Source organism: Mastomys coucha, unplaced genomic scaffold, assembly GCF_008632895.1.
Source record: "Mastomys coucha isolate ucsf_1 unplaced genomic scaffold, UCSF_Mcou_1 pScaffold22, whole genome shotgun sequence".
Lineage (NCBI taxonomy): Eukaryota > Metazoa > Chordata > Mammalia > Rodentia > Muridae > Mastomys > Mastomys coucha.
In genome coordinates, this window is record NW_022196905.1 from 152,943,946 (window position 1) to 152,954,373 (window position 10,428).

A 10,428-nucleotide genomic window follows, 5' to 3' on the forward strand; every position below is an offset into this window, starting at 1 on the left:
ACTACATGATAGAGACACTGGCAAATACAAGACACAGGGATAATTACAGTACATGGGCCCGTAAACCTGGTCTGGGTGAAAATATTAAAGAAGGGAGATATACAGAAAAACAGATATGAACGTGGCCATTCCAGCTGGAATGAGGTTATATTGAAGGATGGACTATGGGCAGAAATTGAAATGAAAAGCTCTCTGATCACTACGGGGGTTGCGGGGGCTGGGATCAGGGGTCAAGAACAACAACGGAGCATGACAGCGTACAGAGGACCAAATGATAAAAATTTAAAGCTCCGGAGTCTCAGGTCACAACAGGTGGGACAGGAAAACAACATTGGGGAGATAATTATGCAGAATTTGACCAACTTACAAGGAAAACTTCAAGATTTCTGTCCCTCAAAATTTCAAATACATGCAACTTCAGCCCAGAGTTCTAATTATAGGATTCTATCTTTAAAAAAAAAAAAAAAGTCATTATATGCTGTGGTTTGCCCTGGAGCTGTTGGTATTCTAATGCTAACTCTGCTTCCTCGGGAGGGGCTGCCCTGACCAGGAGTGGATCACATAGTCAAGTGATTTCACGTGAAACATCTCCCCATTTTAACTGTTCAAATAAAGGTTAGAGCCTGTATTTGGGCAGTAGAAGGGAAAGGTGGGGCTGGAGGTTTTAGAGAGTAGGGGAAGAGAGGAAGAAGATGGAGGAAGAGGAGGTAGAAGAAAGATGAAGCAGAACCACACGACCCAGAGAAGCTACAAGTAGCAAGAGATCTCATAGCCGGGGAATACAGTAGTGTAGTGGTAACTCTGCCCAGTCTAGGCGTGCACCTTATAAATATTGTTGTGAGTTGTGTGTGTTTTTGCATGGGCTTATTGGGGTTGGAGATTTGCTGCAACAATTATATTTGATCAGAAGAGCTTTGGCACAATGACTAAAACGGTGTGCTTGTTCCTTAGTTCTCAAGGTTAACTTGACACAATCGAGAGTCACCAGGAAAGGGAACATCTGTTGAGGAATCATATACAGAAATTAGATCAATTAGACGGAGAAACTTCGTATCACACGTCCGCAGCACCTGTACTTTAAGACAACAGGAATGAGAAGTGTTTCCAGGGCTGTGTTCTCTGGAAGGTTTTCCCTGCTCTGGTGGGTGGCCCCAGCCCTGTGTGTACACAGGCACACTGATTGGACTCAGTGGGTTTTTTAGAAGGCATGAAGTTGGGTAGGGGACCTGTTTGCTTGTAGTGGGTCCAGAAGGAATTGAAGGGAGGGAGTAAAAAATAGTTTAATTAAAATACATCGTGTACATCTATCAAATGCTTGACTTGAGTGATTTCTGAAATACATTCAAGTTGATAGGGGATCAAAATCAGATAAAGATTGTGAAAATGAACACATTAAGAAACAGATCAAATCAAAAAGCAATTATTTAGATTTCTAATACAGTATGCACATGCAGTTTAAACTAATGCAAAATAAGAAAAACTAAAGTAATACATAGAAATTTTTTTAAAAAAGGAACACAATGATCTTAATTTAAAAATCAAGGTCAAGATTTGATTATCTAACCAATGAATAATATTGCTACTGACAACAAGTTATTCATCCAGAAATTAAGAAGACTGTGTTCCCACACGTACTAAAGACACTAAGAAAAAATTAGAAGATGTTACAGAGAATAACATGTTGGTAGATCTGAGGAAATGGGAAGATTTATTTAAACTAAAATTGAAACATTGACACAATCGGAGACTTGGTCCCCAAATCTAATCTACAGGTTCAGACTTCACATGTCTATGTGTCTGTGCATCTGAGCGTTTGCCTATATGTCTGTGAATGTCCAAGAATAACTTGTAGGAGTCACTTTTCTCCTTTTGCCATGTGAACACCAGGAATGAAACTCGATTATCCAGGCTTGATGACAAGTACCTTTACCCACTGAAGCATCTTGCCAGTTGTGAATCTATAACTTTTAAATTTTCAACTAAGACAATTCTAGATTCAGGGCTGGAGGGCTGGCTCAGCAGTTAAGAGCACTTGCTCTTTGAGGACCCATGTTTGGTTTCCAGCACACACATAGTGGTTCACAACTGTCCATACCTCCAGTTCCAGGGAATCTGATGACTTCTGCACATGCACACACACACACACACACACACACACACACACACACACACACATGTGCATGCGTGCACACGTGCACAGGCAAACACTCATATGCATCAAATAAAAATAAAATTTACTTTTAAAAGAAAATGATAGAGCCAGGCAATTTCAGTAGTGAATTCCTTCAAGTATTTAGGGAATGAGTCATACTGAATTTTCCAGAGAAAAGTTTTAAAAAAAGACAAATTTCATCTTGTTTTACAGAGGCAACATAATCTTACTACAGATACCTACTATGAATATTACAGGAAAAAATTGTGAAGTGCTTCAATAAATCTCACATATAAAGATGCAAACAAAATCTTTGTGAGTTTTTATAAAATGCACTGCTGCGATATTTTGATATAATCATGACCAACATATATAATATGTGACAAAGTGGATAAATTTTCATCATATTTTGATTATCATATGCAAATTACGCACACACACACACAATCTGGTTGACACTAGAGAAAGGTAGACCCTAGCTCCAGACTCAGTAAGAGAACATCTCGGGGCAGAGTTTGAACAAGACAGCTGATGTCCTGTGGTTCCCACATAGAAATATGAGGGTATGGATAACAATGTGCACACCATGGTCTTGTGCACATGCACACACACACACAGGCACACACAGGGGCACACAATCATGCACAAATGCACACACATAAAGAGAGAGAGAGAGACAGAGACAGAGACAGAGACAGAGACAGAGACAGAGAGAGAGAGCTCACATAGTCATCTCTAACCATCCCTGACCCTTCCCCAACGCTTTTCAGGATATAAAGAAACTTTTCCATCCTGTTCAGGAAGGCTTCAGGTATATCTAAGTCCCCTGAGTATTTTCTTTTTCCTTTCCTTTTCTTTTTTTTAAAGATTTATTTATTTTATTTATATAAGTACACTGTAGCTGTCCTCAGACACACCAGAAGAGGGCATTGAATCCCATTACAGATAGCTGCGAACCAACATGTGGTTGCTGGGAATCGAACCCTGGTCCTCTGGAAAAGCAGACAGTGCTTTGTTTTCTAAAGATCATACCACAGAGCTCTTGAATAGCAATTGTTCTCTTTACCAGATGCTTGTCTAAGCTGCTGATCCTCCTGAACAGGCTTCTAACAGGTCTACTCGTTTCTCCGTAAGAATAAAGCTGGCACAGTTGTCTTTGTAGGGCGCTTTGTTATTACACAGGTCTGGCCCTTGCTTGACTTTTAATATTTCATTGCCCTCTCACTCATGTTCCTCATGTAAAGTGAGGAAAGAGTAGGACTCCGACAGAAAGCGCCAGCACCTTTAACAGGCTGAGTGTCTGCGGGGCCTCACTCTGAAATCTCATGGTTTAGCTGCCAGATTCTCTCCTTGGCCCTCAAACACTCGTTGCCTTCACAAAACACATCAGACAGACCATTGCCGTTACAAATATGCCTGCATTTCATCCTGGTACTGAGATGTTGTCACTCTCCTGGGCAAAGGAAATGTATACAGAGATGCTTTAACATGGTCAGTGTCTCCTGACCTAACCTCAAGTGTGCTGTTTCCATTTAGTTCCACTAGAGGGCGCGCTCTGAGGAGTCAGACTGAGAAAGGGGCTTAAGGGAGCAGTGAGGTCTGAGAAGCGCAGGAAATGTAGAATACAAAATACAACAACAACATAATCTAATAATAGATAATCATAGCTTTTAATAATATATAAAAACCGGGTTTTAGATGCCTACAAGTGTGCCCCAAACTCCAAAGTAGTCACCGTGTTTTATTCTAGCAAAGTGTCTCAGAAGACTGAATTTATTATTCAAACCAGGTTTTCCTGAACTCATTTTAGGAGCAGACTTTCCTGTCTCATGTGAATATCATACTAAGAGAAACCTGAATGCTGTCTAGTCCTCTCCTCAGGCAGTATGCCTAATTCTTATTAGACATCCAATGCTTGTACTTCATGAGAGCAGGGTAAATCGTTAAATGTGCTAGTTTAATTAGGGACAAATAGTTTCTCTGATGTTCCTCTCTTAATTCTTTCCTGGAAACTCTGACTCTACTTCAAACTCCAAATCGTTTGGCTGATCTGCTTCACTGTAAACGGTGGCTCCCTATCTGGGGCTATGCTCATGTACAGTTGTTTTTTGGTTTTGTTTTTTTAATGAAACAGTAGCTTCATAGCCTCTCCCTAATGTAGACATAGCTGGAAGTATCTAGTACACAACATACAGCCATGATATGCCTGGAAATGCTACATTTTCAAGCTTTCTTAAACATTGATCTATAACCTTTAGTCAGAAATGCTGAGTGAATGAACATCCGGCTTTTGTGTGAAGATTGGCTGGGAGGATTTTAGGAGATAATGGTGGGAGATGGCCACAGCAGAACAGCAGTCTCTTGTTACACTAGGCCAGGTGCACATATGAAGCACAGCATTTGTGATAGGACGGAAGATATCCTGTGCAAGATCAAGCCACACAAAATCAGAACGGTGGAAGAAAGTGGCCATGAAGTGCTACCCTTAGCTGGGAGCTATTGGCAATGACAGCCGCTGGGGGAGGGAGGTCAGAATCAGCTCTATTCAAGGATTCAGCTTGAATCCTGACAAGTTACCCATGACCTAATAGGTGGCCCCTACACCACTTATGTATAGGCAAAATTAAGCAAATTCAATGAGTTATTTTTTACACTTTTTAATTAATGAACTTACTCTTTTATTTACTTACTTTGCATTCTGCTCACTGCTACCCTTCCAGTCACCCCCTCCCACAGTCCTTCCCCCACCCATTCTCCCCTTCTTCTCTGAAAGGGTTGCTCCCCCTTGGGTATTTCCTTGCCCTGGAACATCAAGTCTCTGTGAGGCTAGATACATCCTCTTCCACTGAGGCCAGACAAGGCAGCCCGGCTAGAAGAAAATATCCCACGTATGGGCAACAGCTTTTGGAATAGCACTTCTTCCAATTGTTCAGGACACACTTGAAAACCAAGCTGAACACTTGCTACATTTGTCTAGGGAAGCCTAGGTCCAGCCCATGTATTTAATTTGGTTGGTGCTTCAGTCTCTGAGAGCCCCAATGGTCCGGGTTAGTTGATTCTGTTGGTCTTCCTGTGGAATTCCATTCCCTTTGGGTCCCACAATCCTTCTGCCTATTCTTCTATAAGAATCCCCAAGCTTGTCCACTGTTTGGGTCTTAGGATCTGTGTGAATCAGCTGCTGGGTGGAGCCTCTCAGAGGACAACCATGCTAGACTCCCATCTGCAAGCATAAGAGAGTATCATCAGTGGTGCAGTGACTTAAGTTTTAAGATAGAACTCATGAAACTTGGAGGAAATCATAGTTGAGGGGAAGGGAAGAGCTGGGGAGAATTTAAGAAAGAAAAGGAAGCAAAAGACCCTAAACACGAGTTTCAATTACATTATTCACAGCATTCTGCAGGACGTGCTTGTGGCTTCTTTCTCTATGGTTCAGGTGAGAGCCAGGGGCAGGCAGCTCTAATTTCATAAGAGGTTTGTTCCTAATTCAATATTTTACTTTCATTGAAAAACAATAATTTACAATATTCATGAGGAAATTTCTTATCATTGGCCCAATACTGCTTAATTTCTGTTTTATTTTTTTTGTTTGTTTTCCTTGTATTCCTTTGTACTCATTCATGCAGTGAGCAGTTCCTCTCTGACTCAGTCAGGGAAAGGGAATTTTCAAAGACAAACGCGGATCAATGGGTAAGACATAAAATAAACCCAATTCTGCAATACTTGGAAGGTGGAAAACCCTTTAACCATGTCTCAACAGAATGGGTAAAGATTTTAAAGAATGCTGTCTCATCAGAATAAAACATTTAGTTAACTATTAAGTTGAATGTGATAAGAATTCTGCTACCACACAGCTGAAATTATACCCTGAAGGTTTTATGTTCCACAGCATCCTAACTTGGAGGCACACGTGGGCTGTGATTCATGGCTGAGACAGAAAATGTTCTGGAAAGAACTGGCAGCCATCAACTCCTGGGCTTCCAGATATACTTTTAGTGAAACATCTGCTCTGGTACAGGGCTCTGCGTCACAGAGAAGCTTGCAACTAAGGTGTTCCATACTTAGCTTTTAATAACAAGTCCACAAATGCATCCCTGTCCTGTCTGCACACACACATGCAACTTGTTCAAGAGGAATTTTTACATTAGACTTGGTAAAGTGGAAGCATGGTGTGCTGGCTAATTTTATGTCAACCTGACATAAGCTAGGGTTATCTGAAAGGAGGGAGCCTCACTTGAACCATAAGGATATTATGGATCCTCCATAACCAGCTTCCAGCATTTTCTTAGGTAGTGATTGACTTGGAGGGCCCAGCCCATTGTGGGGCGTCCCTTTCTGGGGCAATAGTCCTGGGTTCTATAAGAAGTGGGCTAGGCAGGCCACAGTGATCAAGCCAGTAAACAGGATCCCTCCATAGCTTCCATATCAGCTTGCCTATGGCTTTTATATTTTAAAACAATTCTTTCTAATATGTATAATTTTATCCTTCACCAAGGATGAAGATAAATCTCCACAATATGAGAAAATGCATTTCTATTATCTAAGTCACAGGTTTACCTGGGTCCCTTGTTGTGTGGCAGCCCCCATTAAGCTAGTATATCGTATGATTAAGATAATGCTGATAAAAAGACAAAAGTGTCGAACTTCATGTTTTCTTAGGAACCACGGAGACTTAGTCCAGCCTGAAGAGCATCACTCACCCTTGTCAGTGAGATACGGATGAGAAGCAGAGGACTGACAGTCGAGGAAAACTTCCGAACGGACTATAGCAGCAGAAGAGCCGCCCATACGGATGGTGTGGAGTCATGGTCTCCACTTGTGAAAACACGTACACTTTTAATTTACACCTCTTAAAAACGTTAGGTGGCCACACTCTTAAATATTAAGTGTAAATGTGAAGCTACAGGCATCAGTCACCTCTATAACTGTGGAGAGACGAAGGCCTGTGAGACAGCACTGGAGACAATGGTCGTTAAGAGGGGAACCTGCTAGATTGGCTTCATTACTGTTGAGAGCTTGATTTCCTAATCAAGCTTTCCTAAGACACCACTAAGAAGATAGAACTGCAAACCAAAGAGCATACTTCAAAGGAAGGCCTCTTGCAAATGCCCTCCGCCCCCTGAGCCTCACTTCCTTCTGGCATTCTTGACTTCTTTCCTTCGGAATTACTAGATCGTCTATGTCTCGGTACAGAATTCCACATTTCTTCCACGTTCACCCTTGCTTGTACCTTTGTCCTTCCTGGGTGTCTACAGTCCTATCTGCCTGCGCTTTGCTGCAGCTTGGCCTATGTTACACACAGCAGCACTGTAGTGAAGTTTTCCTTAGAATTCACTCATCTGAAAACCTTTTCATTACATTTCCATTTTTAAAGTTAACTTTTAGACACGTCATAGAAAATGGAGTTCTATATGTATGCTGATTTTATCTCAAATTTATGCTTTAAGTGCATTCTTTAAAGGGTCTAATGTATTGCTTTATTGAAAAGAGACTACAGGGAGGAGAAATCATGCAACCTCTGTCCTCCAGGCTCGCTGCCTGTTTTTCCGTGTGTGCAGAGAAGGCAGAGCCATCGATTAGACCCAGCGCACTCAGAGAGCTTATTCCATATTAGCATTTGCCTTATAGATTTTCATTTCTGACTAGAAATATCGCCTCAACTCCATTCACCATGGCAACACAACAGCTGAAGATTCTTACAGCTTGCTTAGTGAAGAAAAATACTTGAAAATATCCTTTGATGCTAAAATTGGCATTGTTTTCCCAGCGCCCCATGAAATCACTGAAGGAGGATAACAAAGTATGCTTCAGACGGATTTGCCCATGAAGAGCATTACAAACACCAGAGCGAGGGACGAGAGAGAAAAGAGAGGGAAGAAATAAAAGGTAGAAGAGAGGGCGCAAGGCTGCGGCACCCTGAACGCCGCGCATGCGCCCCACAGGCCACTCGCCATTCACATCTCCGCACTTGATGTCTGCGCGAACTGGAGTTTAGCTGTCCTGAGGTCAGAGGTCATGGCTCACTCATCTACAGTCCCAATCTTCTTTCTATATGTGGACTGGAAAAAATATGTTAAGGTTTTTATTTAATATCCAAAAGAATAAGACAAAAGAGTTCTCTCAGAGGTTAACAGCCTGCAGTGCTCTTGAAGGGAGCCTAAGCTTGATTCCTAGTGCCAGCTCACAGTGAGGAAGCTCACAACTGCGCGTGACTTCACACGTGACTTCAGCTCCAGGGGTCCGATGCCTCTTCCCTCTGGGAACATTGCACTCCCATGAACATACCTACATACACAGACACATCAATTCTTAATTAAAAATGATAAAAGTAATATTTAAAAAACAATGAATGTAGAAAAATAAAAGTTAACGTCACACATTCTTTAAATCTTGTAATATAATGAAATGTAGGTATATAATTGCATTCATTCGCCTGCTTTTAGCTTGAGGACAATTTTATTAGTGTTTAAAAGAAAAATGCAGCTGTCCAACGTAAAAGAGAAAAGGGGGGGTCTCCTCATTTAAATGCAGTTAACACAGAGTTCAATCACATGGCAGACAAGCAGCTACATAGTAAGGAGGGGAACTTTAGAGAAAAGAAAGGAAACCTACCATTTCAGTGAGAAAACAGACTTAGGCTCTGTGCAACATCAGAAAGAAAGAAACAGAAAAGGGGAAACTATGGCTAAGGAAGGTGGCTAAGTGTAACTGAATCCTGTGGGGGGCTTGTAGGGCAATGCTAGGGTCAGTGCTGGTCTGTGAAGGAAAAGTCCCTAACCTCACTAAGGGAGGGGCTCCCCCATCTCTTTAGCATAGCTTCTGGTTAATCTACCTTCCGGAGTGGCTGTCCCTTGGCCAGGGAATTAACCTGCAGAACTATACTGACTCTTAGGGAAAAAGACACGGCATGTGCTCACCCAGAGAGAGATCCCATTCTCTTGGCATGCCTTTCATACTGTTCTAACATCTGGTTTCTAAAGAACAGCAGTTCTTAGAAGACTGGGTACAGAACAGCTCTAGAACAGCCTGTGCCCAGACAGTTAACCCGGGACTGAATTTAAGTAAGCACATTTAGAAAAAGTAAATGTATTACCTGACAAGTCAGGTCAAGGGTCATAGAACCGCTTAAAAATGCTTGTTTGGGCTTTCCTTACAGCTAGTCCCTATTCATGTATGTATACATCTGAGATCTGACAATATCTCACAAAGGGGAAAATGGCCGTTAGATGGTTTTACTTAGGGATCAAGGGTCTCTTAGAGAATCAAGTTTTCATTCTGGTGACTTTGATGATAGTCCTCTCCTAAGCTTATACTGGTCAACAAAATGTTTCCATTGAACAGAAATATAACAGACTATTATCTTACATTTGAAAATCAACTTACAGGGAGAAATATTAAATAAGCCTACAGTTGTAGTAGATGCCAACTTATAGGGTATAAATATCTCCACGATGACCAAGATCAGGATTGGAACACACTGTGAGTGGCCTTGGAAGTGGAACAGATGCACACTCACCCCTCATCAGCTAGTTCCCTGCCCCACCAATGTGTCAGGCCTCATTGGTATGAAGATACTGGAGAGCAGAAACATCAGAAACATAACTAGTAAATGACCGGTCGAAAGTAACCTGCTTTGTCTTATTATAATGGACTTCATCATGATTTTGCATGAACTTATCACGGATGGCAGTGAAACATGGCTGTGCTGCCAGACTCTCTTGCATGGCATCTCAGCCCAAGCAGGCTTACATGTTCCTCTTCTCTCTAGAATGGAGACACAGATACAAAACAGCAGCTGTGCTGCCCTCAAGAAACAGGCATAGCTGCATCCCATGGCCTCACATCCTTCTGACATTTTATGGGCACATGGCTAATGTTGGGCAGGGCTTAACGTGGGAAGAAATCTGGATCTCCCTGAAAGTGGAGAGCTGACAGCATGAATGGGCAGCCACTGCGCGGCAGCTGCTGAGAGGAATGGCGTGTCCTTCTAAGTCAGGCTGGAAAGCACACAGTTCTCAGTATTTGCTGCCCCTTTGGTGTCTGGGCTTCTGAGTTAAATAACTGAACTTCAGGTACACACGCACGCATGTACATACCCACATACCCCCACCCACCCACACACACCACACACACACAACACACACACCACACACCCAGATACCCACACACATACCCCCACATAGATACCCACACACATACACACACACACATACCACACACACACACATACACACACACCACACCACACACACACACACACACCACACACATACCCACAT